The following is a 20327-nucleotide window of genomic DNA, read 5'->3' on the forward strand; positions in this document are numbered from 1 at the left end:
AGAAAGAAGGGAAATATTGGAAATCTCCATTAGTTTAGCTTGAATTTCATTATTTCCTGTCTCTAAAATACTATTTCAAAGCCAGTGTTACAATGTACACATTAGGTCGGCTTGTTTTGGTATATAGAAGTTCAGAAAGAAGGGAAAAATTGGAAATCTCCATTAGTTTAGCTTGAATTTCCTTCTTTCCAGTTATTAATATTCTACTGTAAAGCCAGGTTTACAGTGTATACATTAGGTCGGCTTGTTTTGGTATGTAGAAGTTCAGAAAGAAGGGAAATATTGGAAATCTCCATTAGTTTAGCTTGAATTTCATTATTTCCTGTCTCTAAAATACTATTTCAAAGCCAGAGTTACAATGTACACATTAGGTCGGCTTGTTTTGGTATATAGAAGTTCAGAAAGAAGGGAAAAATTGGAAATCTCCATTAGTTTAGCTTGAATTTCCTTCTTTCCAGTTATTAATATTCTACTGTAAAGCCAGGTTTACAGTGTATACATTAGGTCGGCTTGTTTTGGTATGTAGAAGTTCAGAAAGAAGGGAAATATTGGAAATCTCCATTAGTTTAGCTTGAATTTCCTTCTTTCCAGTTATTAATATTCTACTATAAAGCCAGGTTTACAGTGTATACATTAGGTCGGCTTGTTTTGGAATGTAGAAGTTCAGAAAGAAGGGAAATATTGGAAATCTCCATTAGTTTAGCTTGAATTTCCTTCTTTCCAGTTATTAATATTCTACTGTAAAGCCAGGTTTACAGTGTATACATTAGGTCGGCTTGTTTTGGTATGTAGAAGTTCAGAAAGAAGGGAAATATTGGAAATCTCCATTAGTTTAGCTTGAATTTCCTTCTTTCCAGTTATTAATATTCTACTGTAAAGCCAGGTTTACAGTGTATACATTAGGTCGGCTTGTTTTGGAATGTAGAAGTTCAGAAAGAAGGGAAATATTGGAAATCTCCATTAGTTTAGCTTGAATTTCCTTCTTTCCAGTTATTAATATTCTACTGTAAAGCCAGGTTTACAGTGTATACATTAGGTCGGCTTGTTTTGGAATGTAGAAGTTCAGAAAGAAGGGAAATATTGGAAATCTCCATTAGTTTAGCTTGAATTTCATTATTTCCTGTCTCTAAAATACTATTTCAAAGCCAGAGTTACAATGTACACATTAGGTCGGCTTGTTTTGGTATATAGAAGTTCAGAAAGAAGGGAAAAATTGGAAATCTCCATTAGTTTAGCTTGAATTTCCTTCTTTCCAGTTATTAATATTCTACTGTAAAGCCAGGTTTACAGTGTATACATTAGGTCGGCTTGTTTTGGTATGTAGAAGTTCAGAAAGAAGGGAAATATTGGAAATCTCCATTAGTTTAGCTTGAATTTCATTATTTCCAGTTATTAATATTCTACTGTAAAGCCAGGTTTACAGTGTATACATTAGGTCGGCTTGTTTTGGTATGTAGAAGTTCAGAAAGAAGGGAAATATTGGAAATCTCCATTAGTTTAGCTTGAATTTCATTATTTCCAGTTATTAATATTCTACTGTAAAGCCAGGTTTACAGTGTATACATTAGGTCGGCTTGTTTTGGAATGTAGAAGTTCAGAAAAAAGGGAAATATTGGAAATCTCCATTAGTTTAGCTTGAATTTCATTATTTCCAGTTATTAATATTCTACTGTAAAGCCAGGTTTACAGTGTATACATTAGGTCGGCTTGTTTTGGTATGTAGAAGTTCAGAAAGAAGGGAAATATTGGAAATCTCCATTAGTTTAGCTTGAATTTCCTTCTTTCCATTTATTAATATTCTACTGTAAAGCCAGGTTTACAGTGTATACATTAGGTCGGCTTGTTTTGGAATGTAGAAGTTCAGAAAGAAGGGAAATATTGGAAATCTCCATTAGTTTAGCTTGAATTTCCTTCTTTCCAGTTATTAATATTCTACTGTAAAGCCAAGTTTACAGTGTATACATTAGGTCGGCTTGTTTTGGTATGTAGAAGTTCAGAAAGAAGGGAAATATTGGAAATCTCCATTAGTTTAGCTTGAATTTCCTTCTTTCCAGTTATTAATATTCTACTGTAAAGCCAGGTTTACAGTGTATACATTAGGTCGGCTTGTTTTGGTATGTAGAAGTTCAGAAAGAAGGGAAATATTGGAAATCTCCATTAGTTTAGCTTGAATTTCCTTCTTTCCAGTTATTAATATTCTACTGTAAAGCCAGGTTTACAGTGTATACATTAGGTCGGCTTGTTTTGGTATGTAGAAGTTCAGAAAGAAGAGAAATATTGGAAATCTCCATTAGTTTAGCTTGAATTTCCTTCTTTCCAGTTATTAATATTCTACTATAAAGCCAGGTTTACAGTGTATACATTAGGTCGGCTTGTTTTGGTATGTAGAAGTTCAGAAAGAAGGGAAATATTGGAAATCTCCATTAGTTTAGCTTGAATTTCCTTCTTTCCAGTTATTAATATTCTACTGTAAAGCCAGGTTTACAGTGTATACATTAGGTCGGCTTGTTTTGGTATGTAGAAGTTCAGAAAGAAGGGAAATATTGGAAATCTCCATTAGTTTAGCTTGAATTTCATTATTTCCTGTCTCTAAAATACTATTTCAAAGCCAGAGTTACAATGTACACATTAGGTCGGCTTGTTTTGGAATGTAGAAGTTCAGAAAGAAGGGAAATATTGGAAATCTCCATTAGTTTAGCTTGAATTTCCTTCTTTCCAGTTATTAATATTCTACTATAAAGCCAGGTTTACAGTGTATACATTAGGTCGGCTTGTTTTGGAATGTAGAAGTTCAGAAAGAAGGGAAATATTGGAAATCTCCATTAGTTTAGCTTGAATTTCCTTCTTTCCAGTTATTAATATTCTACTGTAAAGCCAGGTTTACAGTGTATACATTAGGTCGGCTTGTTTTGGAATGTAGAAGTTCAGAAAGAAGGGAAATATTGGAAATCTCCATTAGTTTAGCTTGAATTTCCTTCTTTCCAGTTATTAATATTCTACTGTAAAGCCAGGTTTACAGTGTATACATTAGGTCGGCTTGTTTTGGAATGTAGAAGTTCAGAAAGAAGGGAAATATTGGAAATCTCCATTAGTTTAGCTTGAATTTCATTATTTCCTGTCTCTAAAATACTATTTCAAAGCCAGTGTTACAATGTACACATTAGGTCGGCTTGTTTTGGTATATAGAAGTTCAGAAAGAAGGGAAAAATTGGAAATCTCCATTAGTTTAGCTTGAATTTCCTTCTTTCCAGTTATTAATATTCTACTGTAAAGCCAGGTTTACAGTGTATACATTAGGTCGGCTTGTTTTGGTATGTAGAAGTTCAGAAAGAAGGGAAATATTGGAAATCTCCATTAGTTTAGCTTGAATTTCATTATTTCCTGTCTCTAAAATACTATTTCAAAGCCAGAGTTACAATGTACACATTAGGTCGGCTTGTTTTGGTATATAGAAGTTCAGAAAGAAGGGAAAAATTGGAAATCTCCATTAGTTTAGCTTGAATTTCCTTCTTTCCAGTTATTAATATTCTACTGTAAAGCCAGGTTTACAGTGTATACATTAGGTCGGCTTGTTTTGGTATGTAGAAGTTCAGAAAGAAGGGAAATATTGGAAATCTCCATTAGTTTAGCTTGAATTTCCTTCTTTCCAGTTATTAATATTCTACTATAAAGCCAGGTTTACAGTGTATACATTAGGTCGGCTTGTTTTGGAATGTAGAAGTTCAGAAAGAAGGGAAATATTGGAAATCTCCATTAGTTTAGCTTGAATTTCCTTCTTTCCAGTTATTAATATTCTACTGTAAAGCCAGGTTTACAGTGTATACATTAGGTCGGCTTGTTTTGGTATGTAGAAGTTCAGAAAGAAGGGAAATATTGGAAATCTCCATTAGTTTAGCTTGAATTTCCTTCTTTCCAGTTATTAATATTCTACTGTAAAGCCAGGTTTACAGTGTATACATTAGGTCGGCTTGTTTTGGAATGTAGAAGTTCAGAAAGAAGGGAAATATTGGAAATCTCCATTAGTTTAGCTTGAATTTCCTTCTTTCCAGTTATTAATATTCTACTGTAAAGCCAGGTTTACAGTGTATACATTAGGTCGGCTTGTTTTGGAATGTAGAAGTTCAGAAAGAAGGGAAATATTGGAAATCTCCATTAGTTTAGCTTGAATTTCATTATTTCCTGTCTCTAAAATACTATTTCAAAGCCAGAGTTACAATGTACACATTAGGTCGGCTTGTTTTGGTATATAGAAGTTCAGAAAGAAGGGAAAAATTGGAAATCTCCATTAGTTTAGCTTGAATTTCCTTCTTTCCAGTTATTAATATTCTACTGTAAAGCCAGGTTTACAGTGTATACATTAGGTCGGCTTGTTTTGGTATGTAGAAGTTCAGAAAGAAGGGAAATATTGGAAATCTCCATTAGTTTAGCTTGAATTTCATTATTTCCAGTTATTAATATTCTACTGTAAAGCCAGGTTTACAGTGTATACATTAGGTCGGCTTGTTTTGGTATGTAGAAGTTCAGAAAGAAGGGAAATATTGGAAATCTCCATTAGTTTAGCTTGAATTTCATTATTTCCAGTTATTAATATTCTACTGTAAAGCCAGGTTTACAGTGTATACATTAGGTCGGCTTGTTTTGGAATGTAGAAGTTCAGAAAAAAGGGAAATATTGGAAATCTCCATTAGTTTAGCTTGAATTTCATTATTTCCAGTTATTAATATTCTACTGTAAAGCCAGGTTTACAGTGTATACATTAGGTCGGCTTGTTTTGGTATGTAGAAGTTCAGAAAGAAGGGAAATATTGGAAATCTCCATTAGTTTAGCTTGAATTTCCTTCTTTCCATTTATTAATATTCTACTGTAAAGCCAGGTTTACAGTGTATACATTAGGTCGGCTTGTTTTGGAATGTAGAAGTTCAGAAAGAAGGGAAATATTGGAAATCTCCATTAGTTTAGCTTGAATTTCCTTCTTTCCAGTTATTAATATTCTACTGTAAAGCCAAGTTTACAGTGTATACATTAGGTCGGCTTGTTTTGGTATGTAGAAGTTCAGAAAGAAGGGAAATATTGGAAATCTCCATTAGTTTAGCTTGAATTTCCTTCTTTCCAGTTATTAATATTCTACTGTAAAGCCAGGTTTACAGTGTATACATTAGGTCGGCTTGTTTTGGAATGTAGAAGTTCAGAAAGAAGGGAAATATTGGAAATCTCCATTAGTTTAGCTTGAATTTCCTTCTTTCCAGTTATTAATATTCTACTGTAAAGCCAGGTTTACAGTGTATACATTAGGTCGGCTTGTTTTGGAATGTAGAAGTTCAGAAAGAAGGGAAATATTGGAAATCTCCATTAGTTTACCTTGAATTTCCTTCTTTCCAGTTATTAATATTCTACTGTAAAGCCAGGTTTACAGTGTATACATTAGGTCGGCTTGTTTTGGAATGTAGAAGTTCAGAAAGAAGGGAAATATTGGAAATCTCCATTAGTTTAGCTTGAATTTCCTTCTTTCCAGTTATTAATATTCTACTGTAAAGCCAGGTTTACAGTGTATACATTAGGTCGGCTTGTTTTGGTATGTAGAATTTCAGAAAGAAGGGAAATATTGGAAATCTCCATTAGTTTAGCTTGAATTTCATTATTTCCTGTCTCTAAAATACTATTTCAAAGCCAGAGTTACAATGTACACATTAGGTCGGCTTGTTTTGGTATATAGAAGTTCAGAAAGAAGGGAAAAATTGGAAATCTCCATTAGTTTAGCTTGAATTTCCTTCTTTCCAGTTATTAATATTCTACTGTAAAGCCAGGTTTACAGTGTATACATTAGGTCGGCTTGTTTTGGTATGTAGAAGTTCAGAAAGAAGGGAAATATTGGAAATCTCCATTAGTTTAGCTTGAATTTCCTTCTTTCCAGTTATTAATATTCTACTATAAAGCCAGGTTTACAGTGTATACATTAGGTCGGCTTGTTTTGGAATGTAGAAGTTCAGAAAGAAGGGAAATATTGGAAATCTCCATTAGTTTAGCTTGAATTTCCTTCTTTCCAGTTATTAATATTCTACTGTAAAGCCAGGTTTACAGTGTATACATTAGGTCGGCTTGTTTTGGTATGTAGAAGTTCAGAAAGAAGGGAAATATTGGAAATCTCCATTAGTTTAGCTTGAATTTCCTTCTTTCCAGTTATTAATATTCTACTGTAAAGCCAGGTTTACAGTGTATACATTAGGTCGGCTTGTTTTGGAATGTAGAAGTTCAGAAAGAAGGGAAATATTGGAAATCTCCATTAGTTTAGCTTGAATTTCCTTCTTTCCAGTTATTAATATTCTACTGTAAAGCCAGGTTTACAGTGTATAGATTAGGTCGGCTTGTTTTGGAATGTAGAAGTTCAGAAAGAAGGGAATTATTGGAAATCTCCATTAGTTTAGCTTGTATTTCATTATTTCCTGTCTCTAAAATACTATTTCAAAGCCAGAGTTACAATGTACACATTAGGTCGGCTTGTTTTGGTATATAGAAGTTCAGAAAGAAGGGAAAAATTGGAAATCTCCATTAGTTTAGCTTGAATTTCCTTCTTTCCAGTTATTAATATTCTACTGTAAAGCCAGGTTTACAGTGTATACATTAGGTCGGCTTGTTTTGGTATGTAGAAGTTCAGAAAGAAGGGAAATATTGGAAATCTCCATTAGTTTAGCTTGAATTTCCTTCTTTCCAGTTATTAATATTCTACTATAAAGCCAGGTTTACAGTGTATACATTAGGTCGGCTTGTTTTGGAATGTAGAAGTTCAGAAAGAAGGGAAATATTGGAAATCTCCATTAGTTTAGCTTGAATTTCCTTCTTTCCAGTTATTAATATTCTACTGTAAAGCCAGGTTTACAGTGTATACATTAGGTCGGCTTGTTTTGGTATGTAGAAGTTCAGAAAGAAGGGAAATATTGGAAATCTCCATTAGTTTAGCTTGAATTTCCTTCTTTCCAGTTATTAATATTCTACTGTAAAGCCAGGTTTACAGTGTATACATTAGGTCGGCTTGTTTTGGAATGTAGAAGTTCAGAAAGAAGGGAAATATTGGAAATCTCCATTAGTTTAGCTTGAATTTCCTTCTTTCCAGTTATTAATATTCTACTGTAAAGCCAGGTTTACAGTGTATACATTAGGTCGGCTTGTTTTGGAATGTAGAAGTTCAGAAAGAAGGGAAATATTGGAAATCTCCATTAGTTTAGCTTGAATTTCATTATTTCCTGTCTCTAAAATACTATTTCAAAGCCAGAGTTACAATGTACACATTAGGTCGGCTTGTTTTGGTATATAGAAGTTCAGAAAGAAGGGAAAAATTGGAAATCTCCATTAGTTTAGCTTGAATTTCCTTCTTTCCAGTTATTAATATTCTACTGTAAAGCCAGGTTTACAGTGTATACATTAGGTCGGCTTGTTTTGGTATGTAGAAGTTCAGAAAGAAGGGAAATATTGGAAATCTCCATTAGTTTAGCTTGAATTTCCTTCTTTCCAGTTATTAATATTCTACTATAAAGCCAGGTTTACAGTGTATACATTAGGTCGGCTTGTTTTGGAATGTAGAAGTTCAGAAAGAAGGGAAATATTGGAAATCTCCATTAGTTTAGCTTGAATTTCCTTCTTTCCAGTTATTAATATTCTACTGTAAAGCCAGGTTTACAGTGTATACATTAGGTCGGCTTGTTTTGGAATGTAGAAGTTCAGAAAGAAGGGAAATATTGGAAATCTCCATTAGTTTAGCTTGAATTTCCTTCTTTCCAGTTATTAATATTCTACTGTAAAGCCAGGTTTACAGTGTATACATTAGGTCGGCTTGTTTTGGAATGTAGAAGTTCAGAAAGAAGGGAAATATTGGAAATCTCCATTAGTTTACCTTGAATTTCCTTCTTTCCAGTTATTAATATTCTACTGTAAAGCCAGGTTTACAGTGTATACATTAGGTCGGCTTGTTTTGGAATGTAGAAGTTCAGAAAGAAGGGAAATATTGGAAATCTCCATTAGTTTAGCTTGAATTTCCTTCTTTCCAGTTATTAATATTCTACTGTAAAGCCAGGTTTACAGTGTATACATTAGGTCGGCTTGTTTTGGTATGTAGAATTTCAGAAAGAAGGGAAATATTGGAAATCTCCATTAGTTTAGCTTGAATTTCATTATTTCCTGTCTCTAAAATACTATTTCAAAGCCAGAGTTACAATGTACACATTAGGTCGGCTTGTTTTGGTATATAGAAGTTCAGAAAGAAGGGAAAAATTGGAAATCTCCATTAGTTTAGCTTGAATTTCCTTCTTTCCAGTTATTAATATTCTACTGTAAAGCCAGGTTTACAGTGTATACATTAGGTCGGCTTGTTTTGGTATGTAGAAGTTCAGAAAGAAGGGAAATATTGGAAATCTCCATTAGTTTAGCTTGAATTTCCTTCTTTCCAGTTATTAATATTCTACTATAAAGCCAGGTTTACAGTGTATACATTAGGTCGGCTTGTTTTGGAATGTAGAAGTTCAGAAAGAAGGGAAATATTGGAAATCTCCATTAGTTTAGCTTGAATTTCCTTCTTTCCAGTTATTAATATTCTACTGTAAAGCCAGGTTTACAGTGTATACATTAGGTCGGCTTGTTTTGGTATGTAGAAGTTCAGAAAGAAGGGAAATATTGGAAATCTCCATTAGTTTAGCTTGAATTTCCTTCTTTCCAGTTATTAATATTCTACTGTAAAGCCAGGTTTACAGTGTATACATTAGGTCGGCTTGTTTTGGAATGTAGAAGTTCAGAAAGAAGGGAAATATTGGAAATCTCCATTAGTTTAGCTTGAATTTCCTTCTTTCCAGTTATTAATATTCTACTGTAAAGCCAGGTTTACAGTGTATAGATTAGGTCGGCTTGTTTTGGAATGTAGAAGTTCAGAAAGAAGGGAATTATTGGAAATCTCCATTAGTTTAGCTTGAATTTCATTATTTCCTGTCTCTAAAATACTATTTCAAAGCCAGAGTTACAATGTACACATTAGGTCGGCTTGTTTTGGTATATAGAAGTTCAGAAAGAAGGGAAAAATTGGAAATCTCCATTAGTTTAGCTTGAATTTCCTTCTTTCCAGTTATTAATATTCTACTGTAAAGCCAGGTTTACAGTGTATACATTAGGTCGGCTTGTTTTGGTATGTAGAAGTTCAGAAAGAAGGGAAATATTGGAAATCTCCATTAGTTTAGCTTGAATTTCCTTCTTTCCAGTTATTAATATTCTACTATAAAGCCAGGTTTACAGTGTATACATTAGGTCGGCTTGTTTTGGAATGTAGAAGTTCAGAAAGAAGGGAAATATTGGAAATCTCCATTAGTTTAGCTTGAATTTCCTTCTTTCCAGTTATTAATATTCTACTGTAAAGCCAGGTTTACAGTGTATACATTAGGTCGGCTTGTTTTGGTATGTAGAAGTTCAGAAAGAAGGGAAATATTGGAAATCTCCATTAGTTTAGCTTGAATTTCCTTCTTTCCAGTTATTAATATTCTACTGTAAAGCCAGGTTTACAGTGTATACATTAGGTCGGCTTGTTTTGGAATGTAGAAGTTCAGAAAGAAGGGAAATATTGGAAATCTCCATTAGTTTAGCTTGAATTTCCTTCTTTCCAGTTATTAATATTCTACTGTAAAGCCAGGTTTACAGTGTATACATTAGGTCGGCTTGTTTTGGAATGTAGAAGTTCAGAAAGAAGGGAAATATTGGAAATCTCCATTAGTTTAGCTTGAATTTCATTATTTCCTGTCTCTAAAATACTATTTCAAAGCCAGAGTTACAATGTACACATTAGGTCGGCTTGTTTTGGTATATAGAAGTTCAGAAAGAAGGGAAAAATTGGAAATCTCCATTAGTTTAGCTTGAATTTCCTTCTTTCCAGTTATTAATATTCTACTGTAAAGCCAGGTTTACAGTGTATACATTAGGTCGGCTTGTTTTGGTATGTAGAAGTTCAGAAAGAAGGGAAATATTGGAAATCTCCATTAGTTTAGCTTGAATTTCCTTCTTTCCAGTTATTAATATTCTACTATAAAGCCAGGTTTACAGTGTATACATTAGGTCGGCTTGTTTTGGAATGTAGAAGTTCAGAAAGAAGGGAAATATTGGAAATCTCCATTAGTTTAGCTTGAATTTCCTTCTTTCCAGTTATTAATATTCTACTGTAAAGCCAGGTTTACAGTGTATACATTAGGTCGGCTTGTTTTGGAATGTAGAAGTTCAGAAAGAAGGGAAATATTGGAAATCTCCATTAGTTTAGCTTGAATTTCCTTCTTTCCAGTTATTAATATTCTACTGTAAAGCCAGGTTTACAGTGTATACATTAGGTCGGCTTGTTTTGGAATGTAGAAGTTCAGAAAGAAGGGAAAAATTGGAAATCTCCATTAGTTTAGCTTGAATTTCCTTCTTTCCAGTTATTAATATTCTACTGTAAAGCCAGGTTTACAGTGTATACATTAGGTCGGCTTGTTTTGGAATGTAGAAGTTCAGAAAGAAGGGAAATATTGGAAATCTCCATTAGTTTAGCTTGAATTTCCTTCTTTCCAGTTATTAATATTCTACTGTAAAGCCAGGTTTACAGTGTATACATTAGGTCGGCTTGTTTTGGAATGTAGAAGTTCAGAAAGAAGGGAAATATTGGAAATCTCCATTAGTTTAGCTTGAATTTCCTTCTTTCCAGTTATTAATATTCTACTGTAAAGCCAGGTTTACAGTGTATACATTAGGTCGCCTTGTTCTGGTATGTAGAAGTTCAGAAAGAAGGGAAATATTGGAAATCTCCATTAGTTTAGCTTGAATTTCCTTCTTTCCAGTTATTAATATTCTACTGTAAAGCCAGGTTTACAGTGTATACATTAGGTCGGCTTGTTTTGGAATGTAGAAGTTCAGAAAGAAGGGAAATATTGGAAATCTCCATTAGTTTAGCTTGAATTTCCTTCTTTCCAGTTATTAATATTCTACTGTAAAGCCAGGTTTACAGTGTATACATTAGGTCGGCTTGTTTTGGAATGTAGAAGTTCAGAAAGAAGGGAAATATTGGAAATCTCCATTAGTTTAGCTTGAATTTCCTTCTTTCCAGTTATTAATATTCTACTGTAAAGCCAGGTTTACAGTGTATACATTAGGTCGCCTTGTTTTGGAATGTAGAAGTTCAGAAAGAAGGGAAATATTGGAAATCTCCATTAGTTTAGCTTGAATTTCCTTCTTTCCAGTTATTAATATTCTACTGTAAAGCCAGGTTTACAGTGTATACATTAGGTCGGCTTGTTTTGGAATGTAGAAGTTCAGAAAGAAGGGAAATATTGGAAATCTCCATTAGTTTAGCTTGAATTTCATTATTTCCTGTCTCTAAAATACTATTTCAAAGCCAGAGTTACAATGTACACATTAGGTCGGCTTGTTTTGGTATATAGAAGTTCAGAAAGAAGGGAAAAATTGGAAATCTCCATTAGTTTAGCTTGAATTTCCTTCTTTCCAGTTATTAATATTCTACTGTAAAGCCAGGTTTACAGTGTATACATTAGGTCGCCTTGTTCTGGTATGTAGAAGTTCAGAAAGAAGGGAAATATTGGAAATCTCCATTAGTTTAGCTTGAATTTCCTTCTTTCCAGTTATTAATATTCTACTGTAAAGCCAGGTTTACAGTGTATACATTAGGTCGGCTTGTTTTGGAATGTAGAAGTTCAGAAAGAAGGGAAATATTGGAAATCTCCATTAGTTTAGCTTGAATTTCATTATTTCCTGTCTCTAAAATACTATTTCAAAGCCAGAGTTACAATGTACACATTAGGTCGGCTTGTTTTGGTATATAGAAGTTCAGAAAGAAGGGAAAAATTGGAAATCTCCATTAGTTTAGCTTGAATTTCCTTCTTTCCAGTTATTAATATTCTACTATAAAGCCAGGTTTACAGTGTATACATTACGTCGGCTTGTTTTGATATGTAGAAGTTCAGAAAGAAGGGAAATATTGGAAATCTCCATTAGTTTAGCTTGAATTTCATTATTTCCTGTCTCTAAAATACTATTTCAAAGCCAGAGTTACAATGTACACATTAGGTCGGCTTGTTTTGGAATGTAGAAGTTCAGAAAGAAGGGAAATATTGGAAATCTCCATTAGTTTAGCTTGAATTTCATTATTTCCTGTCTCTAAAATACTATTTCAAAGCCAGGCTTACAGTGTATACATTAGGTCGGCTTGTTTTGTTATGTAGAAGTTCAGAAAGAAGGGAAATATTGGTAATCTCCATTAGTTTAGCTTGAATTTCCTTGTTTCCAGTTGCAGACGTACAATGTACACATTCGTTCACCTTGTTTTGGTGATCATCAAAATAAAAAAATGATAGTACTATTTATGAAGTCAACATTAGGTATACCCACAATATTAATCTTATATATTCTATTGAATGCAATACAATATAATAATTGTATTTTCTTTAATTAAATATGTATTATTGGGTTCAATGTGTTGTCCAATAAACGTGTAAAAGTAAATTGGTATGCTATCTAGCGGCGATTTGTAAAATTACAATTCTTTTGTAGTTCTAGCAAGCGCCACTAGATAGTCTTGGTTTGGGCAATTATTGGTTGTTCTAAGTAATTGTTTCACAAAGTAAACCATTATCTTTGGCTGTCGTTATCTTTGAATAGAGATTTGAGAAACAATGGTAAGTGCTTCCTTTCAGGATAGGTGATGTGGGTAGGATTAATGGATACGTATTTTTGTGCTTTTTATTAGGTGATAGTCTTAATTTGATGATGGAATCGTGTAATCGTTTTTGTTTTTTCTAAGTACGTGTGTTGTATGTTTTTGTTGATGAAGTCTATCGTTTTGTTAACATAGTCTGAGTGTGTTAAGATTATGAGTTACCTTTATCCGCTTTACTTTATACGAGATTATTATATCTTATTTTATTCTTAGATTATTTGCTGTTCGTAGAACCTGATAAGCGGCATAGTTCTGTGTCTTCAGTTTTGTATGTATATTTTTGATAGTATGAGCAGCTAAGTGATTGCATGTTCTTGAGTATCATGAATTTGATGAATAAGTGAATGTTACTGCCACTCCTGCCTGGATAGTTAGATGTTCATTGTTTTTGGTGTGGTTATTATTTTGTTGGGTATTTAAGTCCTTTGTTATTAGCAGTTGTGAATGTTGGTTTGGTGAAATTCAAATGGACACTAAGCAAACACAAAAACACTAATTAATAGCATTTTCATTTATGTCTTTCAAAATATTACTTATTTAAGTACTTTTTAAGTAATTGTAATAATTATTTCCCTGAACAAATAAAAAAAAATACAATTTTGCGTTTTCAACTTAAATTCGCAGCCCTCCCTTAATAGTAGAACTCTAACTTAACAATTAAAAATGCTCTAAACGTACCAAACATAGTAAAAAGTACTATGTTTAGTAATTTTTATTTCATTATTTTTTCAAAATATTTTACGATTTAATTAGCATTTGTATAACCACCATGTAACCTTCCCCACTAAGTCAGCAGGTGGTGTGCAAGATGGAAGCATGGCGTAGTAATACTTTATCGCTATGGACTAAAGTAAAATCTTTGTTGGCTTGCTGCTCAGTAATGCTAAGCTATCATGTGGAAGTTGGAAAATGTTAGATGGACCTTATCCTTTCTATTCTGGAGAGTGAAGAAGTCAAGGAAATCTACCTTCCACTTGGCATTTGGAAATGATCTTCAGGTAAGCTTATCCATCATTTAGTACGTTTAAAGTATTACATCATTAACTAACACCTTTTTTATAGTGATTAATGTTTTCATTTGAGTCGGAATAAGTAATATTTCCACTTTCGTATAAGATAGGTTAAGATCAATTTACATGTACAACGTGCTGTACCAATTTTTAATCAAATGAAACTTTTTCAGTCAATTTAAATCTTTAGTTAATATTATTAACTCTTTCTTTGATTTTTTTGGGGAGGGGCTTAAAAGTTTTCTTTAATGGAATAAGTTTAAATTGTATTCAAACGTTGTTTATAAAAATGTTTTTTAATTTTTTAGACAATTAAACCTAATTAACAGTAAAATAGTTATTTTACAAAAAAACTTAGTACTTTTAGAGTGTATTTAATTGAATTTTGAATTGATTAAAATCTGTATATTTTTCGCATTTGTGCTCTCCAGAGTGCAGGTTTATTCAAGTTAGAAAAAATTTACTTTTACTTTCGCGAAATTCAGCAGTAATACAGTCTACTACTTCTACAACAATATTTCTTATTGTGGTAACACTTGTAATAATGGTAGAGCCAATGCTTGAACTGTCATTTTTTATTCCTTGCAGTTGATTGTTTAACAGTGTAACATCCTGTTGAACCATTTTCATTTATTTCACTTCTTAAACTTCTATTTTTTATTTAGAAATTTTGCTGTAAGGTGGTGTTAACTTTGTAGGTACGTAAATAAAAGGGAGCTATTTTTAAATGCAAAGGTTTTTATTTACCCTTATACCATTTGTACATTTATATATTTTTACATATAACTTTTAGGCAAAATTTTCACTACAGAATATGAAGTACATGGCAAATTTATATATTTATAAATCAATTACAATCTTCTTAATTTAATATTTATAATATACATAAATTGTTATAGCTTTTTTTTCTGTAGCTTCTTAATACTAGGTAAAACTCAGTAAACATTACAATATTACAAAAAACATTACATTACATACAATATTACAGAAACATTATAATAAATAATGCTGATTTTCAGAAAGACTACTGTTGATACCAGAGCACTGCCTGCAAAACTGTTCATCAATGGAAGCCCAAGTGAAAAAGACATAAAACACCAACCCAATGTGAATATATCAACAAACATTGGTTAGGAATCTATATTAAAAACAAAAAAAGTAAGTGGTTATTGTACGTAATGCATGTTTTTATCAAAAGTAAAAAATTGCATGTTAAAACTGTCCGGTAGAACAGTTGTATAAGGGTTGATCGTCAAAAAATGCCCGAAAAAGCGTAACGTTGAAAAACACCAAACTTTGACAATTTTTTTCTCTTTTTCTATAAAAGATAAAATTCCCTAATTTTCTTTATAATATAGGGCAAATCCTCCTTTATGACTGTAATTTTTTGCAACAACACAGATCTAATAGATTTCGAGAAAAAAGTTGCTGAAAATGAGCAAAAACGGCATTTTTAAAAATTGTTCTTGTTCTTGTTACCTTTTTTGTAAACAACGTAGCGCCTGAACGCGATAACCGATTTTCATGAATGAGGGGTCATTCGATTCGGACTTTTATGTAGATGTGCCTTTTGGGGGTCTCGATGCTGTACATTGAATGGGAGAGGAGTTAGCCCCCTTTATGTAAGGCCCCCTCCAAAATGATTATTAAAAATTTGGTAGGTTGATAGGGTTATGGCTCCCCTACGTAACAATAAAGCGACGATCTGCTGTTACACTTATTAAGGGGAAGTATAGCAATCGTTTCAAATTATCGACATGTGAACCGATTTTCATGAATGAATTATCATTCGAATCGACATTTTGTACAGATTTACCCTTTAAAAGTCACGACGCTGTGCCTCATAAGGAGGGGAGTTCGCCCCACCCAAATAAGGCCCTTTCTAAAACTATTATTACCAATATTTCTATAACGCTTAGTCCGATTTTGATAAAATTCAGCTCGAATAAGTGGTTAAAGCTCCTCTACGTTGCTGTGAAGTGCTATCATGCTCTTGCACCTACTAAGAGGAAGTACTGTAATCGTTTAAATTATCAATGAGTGAACTCTAACTTTGTCTTTTTCTACTTTAACATGCATGTACGTATATGTGATTTATCATAATTATAACAAAAAAATATTATGAATGAAGTGGCCAGCATAAGGGTCTGTGACATCTAATAAATTCTAAAAAATAACTTATTAATGAAAATTAATGCAGTAGAATTAATTAAATATTAATGAAGTATTAATGAAATGTTGGGTACTCGCTGATTTGTGTACCTTTTGGCATTTAATCAACCCTTATACTTAACATTTTAAACTGTAAGTTTTTGTTAAGGAGATTTAAAAAAAGTGTAATTTTGTTACTAAAAAAAGTGTCTTTTAAATCTAAAATTATTTAATTTATTTTTCTATTTAATCTGTTAATTAATGTGAAAAAGTAAAAATACAACGTAAAAAATTAATAATAATAGGCGATACATTTTACATTAAGGTGAAACTTGCGCTAATATTCTAAAACTATTCTAAAAAAATTAAATTAAATTTTGTCAAGAAAACTGAATGTAGAGTGGTTTATTTTGGAACTGCTTGACAAGAGATTTAGTTAAACTGGAAAATAATTGATTGGTTATAACTAATTCGCATTCATTCTATTTCCGTTAATAAACTATGTTCTTGGGGGTAATTTTATCGATTATTTAATACGATTAAAGTAATGAAACAAAAAACTAAATTTTTTAAAAAATATTATTTGAATCTTTTCCTTTGTATCTGAAAAAGAAGTTTAATATTTTTGTTGTTTCAATTTGGATTAAATATTAAACATCAAACGTGCGTGTTAATTCTGTATCATTTTCCAATTACTTAAAGCTATATTTAGTCGAGCTGATGATTTTTAAATTCATTTTCATTAAATATACAGGTTTAAGTTCTTAAATAAATTATTTTAATCTATATATCAATGTTTTAATTCAATTACAATCAACAGTTATTTAATTTTTATGGATAATACTTTACCAATTGTTACAGTTGTTTTTCTCAAACTTCTAATTCAAGATCAAACTTAGTAAACACCGCTGATACTAGAGTACAGGCTGCAAAACTGTTTATCAATGGAAGCCAAGTGAAAAAGACGTAAAACATCTATCCATAATACATTTTGTCAGGAATCAATGAATAAATCAAGTATGTAGTTATTATATTTAATTTGTTTGTTCATTTGTAGCTAATGCATGCAAACTGCTCGAGTGCAACGACTAATTTAGCCGTTAGTAAAATTTTTTATTGTTCATCATTGGCCTTAGCCGTGATTAGCTTATAATTTTTTAATTCATTTTCATAGAAATAATTCCATAATAATGTTCGTAGATTATGTGTGTTATTTTATTTTTCCAATCAAATTAATTTTATTCTAAAGGAATAAGTGTGTTTTATGGAAATTTATTTCATTATCATTGAATGAAAAGATTTAGGTTTTTTTAAAAAAAGTCAATTCTTTAGGTTAATTACAGTCTTCTTTATTTAACTTATATAATATACATCAACTTGTTACAGATGTTTTTCTCTAGCTGTTTAATGCTAGGTAAAACTCACTAAACATTTTAATTGTTTAAATTACAATAAATAATGCTTTTCAGAATCAATGCTGGTGATATCCAGAGTACTGGCTGCAAAACTGTTCATCAATGGAAGCCTAAGTGGAAAAGTCGTGAAACATCAATCTCAACATACATTGGTTAGGAATCTATAAAAAAAAAAAGTAAGTGGTTATTGTACGTAATATGCATGGTTTTATCAAAATTAAAAAATTGCATGTTAAAAAAAAAGTGTAATTTTGTTGCTAAAAAAGTCATAAAAAATTATTTAATTTATTTTTCTATTTAATGTGTTAATTAATATGAAAAAGTAGAAATAAAACGTAAAAAATTAATAATATTTTATTAATATTTCAAAGTGATGAAGAAAATGCGAAAAAATAAAAAGGATAACCTAAAAGGAAGGTTACAGGGTCTAGAGAGTGGTAGAAGTAAGAAAGAAAACCTTTAGGGAAGGTTTAAAAGTGGCTGGCAGAGTCGTGAGAGTGTGCAGGAGCAACTGATCAGCTGGACGATCTGGTGGGCACTGGCGATCAGGTGAGTTGACTGCCGCCATCTTGCTCTGGGAGGCTATATAACTAAGTTCGTTGGAAGGGCGGGGTAGGGTGGGGAGAACCGTCGAAGCGACAACATCTCCTCACCTCACCTTCATGATTCTTTGGGAGAGAGGTGATGAATGTTAGACTAGACTAGATAAGATAGTTTTGTTTGGAGCGACAGAGCGACCTTCCCCCCTGCATCACTCAAGTCGTACTGACGAAAATTTCTTCTGCTGCCGTATATATAGGGAAGGCTACAGCACTGTTATCTACTTTCTAACAAACAGCTGGTAGGTGGCGCCCTCTGGCGGATTTCTTTGGAACTAACAGTTTCTGTTTTGTGGCGCCCTCTGACGGATTTTTCTGGAACTAATCTTTGATTCCTTTTTTTGTTACTTTTACCTTTTTTAGCACTTCTTTTTGCACTTTATAATTGAAACATATATTTTTTTTCTTACAATTAAATATGTAAAAGAATAGAGATGCAAATAAATATTTTTTTTAAAAAAAATTAAAGGTTTTTTTCTTATTCTCCTACTAGAATATAATTTTCTTTATATAAAAGTAAAAATATCATATAAGATTGCAACATAAACAGGCACATTACATATTACAACTAAAAACCTTTTGTTGGCTTTGATTCAGTTTAACAAATTTTACAAAAAATAAAACGTTATTTATTCTGACTCAAAGGAAAAGATAATTTATCAAAAAAATACGATTAGTTTATGTTGCAATACTTAGAAGGTATAAAATAATAGATAAGTCTACCTGAAAAACAATCTTACAAAGGCAGAGAGGTAAGTAGAGATTTCCTTCTTCATTCTCCAGAATAGGTTTAATGAGAATCTCCTAATATTTTCGGTTGGATATGAAGTAGGGTTCACAGAGATAATCATTTCCAGATGAAAGCTGAGCATTACTAGGCTGCTACTTGGTACATATAGGGAGAATACAGCACTCCTATCTGGTGGCAAATATTTACGTTTTCTTTTGTATTTCATTAATTTATATATACATTTCTTTAATAAAACATTATCAAAACTAGGTCTTCGTAAAAATAGGACGTACATAAATATATATTTTTTAACATAAAGGTTTTTATTAAACCTTTTATTAAAAAACCTAATCCACTAAATAATAATCATTAAGACAAGAAAGAAAAATCTCGAGTGAAGGTGGTATTAATTACTCTATTGTCGAATCCTACATAATTTAACAGTCATTTAATGAAAACATAAATAAAATAGTTACTAATTGGTTAGGAACTATTTTATTGAAAAAAAAGGTTAATTTTACATAATCAGAAAAGTTACTTACTGAATAAGTAAGTCATGAAGAAGCAAAATAGAGATGAAACCGACACTTTTATAACAAGATACGTTCAAATGTATTGAAATAGTTTATTTTCAAAGATTTAACAAATCAAATGGCAATTAACATATTTGCAGTTATTTACGACGTATATAAAAATGAATTCTAATTATATAAACACAATAAAAGGTTTTAGTAACGGTATTTACTACAGAACAATATAACAATGGAATGTTCACTTACCTAGAAATATAGGCCATCATTTTGTTTGAGAGAAAAACTCAAAATGTAGACCTTCGTAATGTAGAAGACGTTAGTGGTAACATGGGATGGAAGATTGAACCGCAGTATGGATTTTTCACTAGCTAAAATTTACCAATCTAAATTGCTTGAAAAACTAGAAAAGAATACATATTTGAAATACAACAGAGAATAGATATCATAGTCACAAGCGATTTGAAAAGATTGATATGAAAATATAAAAATTGACATGCCCGCACAATCTAGCGGCACAGTTAGAAACTATAACTATTTACAGTTCACAATTACTCCGCTAGATAGTGATCTATGTACCAAGCTTTTAAATCTAAGAGAAAGCTCTGGTCAGAGAAAAAAGTTTTATTTTCTGTTAAAAAGAATTTAACTTATATTATCACGTTTGTTGGCAATCATAGAAAGGAGTAGAGCTTCAGTAATAATAAGTCTTAAGAACTAATGAGAAATAAATATTTTCTTACTTAATTCTCCAAAAGCCTGTCACCTCCGCCATTTCTATTCGAGGTAAGTAGAGATTTCCTTGACTTCTTCATTCTCCAGAATAGGTTTAATGAGAATCTCCTAATATTTTCGGTTGCTGGATGTGAAGTAGGGTCCATAGAGATAATCATTTCCAGATGAAAGCTGAGCATTACTAGGCTGCAACTTGGTGGAGTAGGGTGAGGACAATAGTTGCTTTCCGACAGTCAAAGCGACATCTCCCTAACCATTATACTACATCATGATTTTTTGAGAGAGTATTGGCTTTTTCTATCAGAAAAATCATTATTATTCAATGAAATAAAGAGTTCATAAGAGTTAATCTTGAATTGAAAAGAGTTCAATTCATTGACACTACAAATTTTAACTGAACCATTTTTAAGTATGCATTTTTTACTTATTCCTT

The 20327-nt window shown here is 31.9% G+C and overlaps 1 long non-coding RNA gene across 2 annotated transcripts; it reads left to right on the forward strand.

Moving 5' to 3' along the window:
* Positions 1-13432: 13432 nt before the first annotated feature.
* On the forward strand, positions 13433-18356 carry LOC141451399 (uncharacterized). Of its 2 annotated transcripts, XR_012456740.1 has the most exons (5): positions 13433-13722; positions 14754-14892; positions 16747-16902; positions 17355-17476; positions 17672-18356. It is a non-coding gene; the product is annotated as an uncharacterized lncRNA (long non-coding RNA). The 2 variants fall into 2 exon arrangements; XR_012456739.1 differs by lacking the exon at positions 17672-18356 and having other exon boundaries at positions 13472-13722; positions 17355-17543.
* The last annotated feature ends 1971 nt before the right edge of the window (positions 18357-20327 follow it).

The sequence above is a fragment of the Rhodnius prolixus genome, unplaced genomic scaffold, assembly GCF_049639745.1.
Source record: "Rhodnius prolixus isolate KJV_2025 unplaced genomic scaffold, Rpr scaffold_8, whole genome shotgun sequence".
NCBI lineage: Eukaryota > Metazoa > Arthropoda > Insecta > Hemiptera > Reduviidae > Rhodnius > Rhodnius prolixus.